This window comes from Bubalus kerabau, chromosome 7 (assembly GCF_029407905.1).
Source record: "Bubalus kerabau isolate K-KA32 ecotype Philippines breed swamp buffalo chromosome 7, PCC_UOA_SB_1v2, whole genome shotgun sequence".
NCBI lineage: Eukaryota > Metazoa > Chordata > Mammalia > Artiodactyla > Bovidae > Bubalus > Bubalus kerabau.
The window spans coordinates 21,447,693-21,450,469 of NC_073630.1; positions in this window are offsets into that span (position 1 = coordinate 21,447,693).

The following is a 2,777-nucleotide window of genomic DNA, read 5'->3' on the forward strand; positions in this document are numbered from 1 at the left end:
GGATGAGAAGGGGATGACAGAGGATGAGATGGTTGGATGGCATTAATGGATATGAACTTGGGCAAACTCCAGGAGATGGTGATGGACAGGGAAGCCTGGCACTCTGCAGTCAATGGTATCGCAAAGAGTTGGACATGACTTGGCAACTGAACAACAACGATGGGATGGGAAAGCCTGGAACAATTACTTTTTTAATTAAAGGAATGAGTGGCCCCCAAACAGACTTGGATCACCTAGGAAACAGTTACACAGTGAGTATCCCTGGGCCCTTTCCTTCCAGGACACAAAGGGGCAGGAGTGAGAGAGATTAGGTTGAGCTGAGGCCAAGAAAAGCCACTGCTACCTGCCTGCATCTGCCCTTGAGGACCCCCTTTCTCACCCCCTGAAATTCAGCTTCTGCCCCTGTCAGGCATGTGTGTGTCTGAACCCTAAGTCTGGATAAAGTTCAAATCCCTTTTCACGGGTCTTTAGGGCCCCAGAATTACCAGTGATATTGAGTAACCCCTGACCCACAGGAAGGCTTGGAGCACACGGGGAAGATCTCCATCGGGAGGCAACCTGTCCTGACACCTGCAGAATTCAGCTGCGCTATGGCCGAGAGACGTGGGTACAAGAGACCTTGGGTTCATGTTAGCTGCCGCCAAGAAAACAGAGCTGGGCTTTTCTGTTTCTGGAAGTTCTCCTTTCTCCCCATCCCCAGCTCACTGCCAGCCAGCACAAACAGATGTTTCCAGGGAATACCTGAGCCTTCCTTGGTGCAGAGTGGTGACCGGTGTAAACACGGACAGGAGGTTAGGTCACACCATGGCAAGCTTCTTTGGCTCAGGCTTATGGCATGCATCCTTTACCCAGAAGTCCCCAAATCTCTTGCCATATCACTCTTGGTCTGCAGGCTTTTCCATCATCTCCAAGTGTCCTCAACATTTGGAGGGCGTATGAACCACCAGGGGTGACAGTCAAGGATGCAGGTCCTGGGTCCTGGGTGTGGCTGGGGTTCTAAGGCTGTGGACACCGTGGGAGAAGCCCAGCTCTAGCGCTTGGTCTTGGTTATCCGGTGTGCGAGCACAAGCTCTCCACCCTCCAGGGTCTTCTGGAGGGAGCCTTTCAGTTTTCCTTCTACATGGCCTTTGGCTCCTTAAATTCCCTTTAGGTTCCTCCCTTTTGCCTAATGCAGGAGACACAGGTTCAGTCCCGGGGTGGGGAAGATCCCCTAGAGAAGGGTATAGCAACCCATTCTGGTATTCTTGCCTGGAGAATCCCATGGACAGAGGAGCCTGGCAGGTACAGTCCACAGGGTCACAGAGAGTTGGACGCAACTGAATGACTAAACTTTATTTCATCAGCTTAGCCAGGGCCCTCTTCTTTAGTTTCCCGGATCCCTTCATTTTTTTCCCCTAAAACCCTCTTCTAGTTTCTCATAATTCCGCCCTTCCTCCTGCTTCCTCTCTCCACTTAACTTTCTAGAAAAAATTCACCTTCATAATAGTCCCCTTAATATAGACCAAAACAGCCAAAAAAACAAAATAACACAAAACACAATTACATGTTAAAGCAAACTTCTCTTTGTTATCATTAGAATTTTTAAAACATCAAAAAGTCCATGTTTATATGATTAACTTATGGGCCAGGAAGGAGCAGTGACACATAGTCTAGTTCAGAATCGTTGCTGGGGCCAAATCATGTTCTCTGTCAAGGCGGTTCAGGGCGGGGGGACTGCTCTCAAATTGCTCTCATTGTGAGACTAAGAACCTCAAAGGTGTTGTCACTGTTCTCAGTTACTGATGGGACTGGAAATGAAATGAGATTTCACTCAGTGAAGAAAGGAAATGTTCTGAAGATTTATATTTACTAAATGAAATTTCATTCAGTGAAAGGAGTCTGCTCTAGTAGTTTAACAGTTAACATATAGTAGTAAAAAAAAAAAAAAAAGGAGAAGGCAATGGCACCCCACTCCAGTACTCTTGCCTGGAAAATCCCATGGATGGAGGAGCCTGGTGGGCTGCAGTCCATGGGGTCGCTGAGTCGGGCACTACTGAGCGACTTCACTTTCACTTTTCACTTTCATGCACTGGAGAAGGAAATGACAACCCACTCCAGTGTTCTTGCCTGGAGAATCCCGGGGACGGGGGAGCCAGGAGGGCTGCCATCTATGGGGTCGCACAGAGTCGGACACGACTGAAGCGACTGAAGCCGCAGCAGCAGCACTTAAAAAAAAAAAAAGATTTCTGCTTTAGCAGTTTGTCACCTACATGCTTTATTTTAAATGAAAAATGAAATGTTTTGAAGATTTATATTTACTAAATGAGGGGGGAAGTAAGTTCTTAAAATATTTTGTAATCGCAGGGACAAAAATCATTTTGAGATAAAAACTGAAATTCTAGATTCAGATCACTTTTTACTTATTCAAATACTTTTGGTAAAGGTCAGAACGCTTTAAAGGAAAGGAGAGCAGAATTAAGAATTAGACCATTTAAAGCTTGATGAGACACACAGCGAACGATACTTGAATCATTTAACGTTTTTAATAATCTACAAATGAGGTGTTGGGTAGTAGTCCTTAAATTCGGCTTCTTTAATGAAGAGCTATACTGAGTGGAGTTGCTCAGTCGTGTCCGACTCTTTGCAGCCCCATGGACTGTAGCCTACCAGGCTTCTCCATCCATGGGATTTTTCAGGCAAGAGTACTGGAGTGGGTTGCCATTTCCTTCTCCAGGGGATCTTCCCGACCCAGGGATGGAACCCAGGTCTCCTGCATTGTAGGCAGACGCTTTACCCTC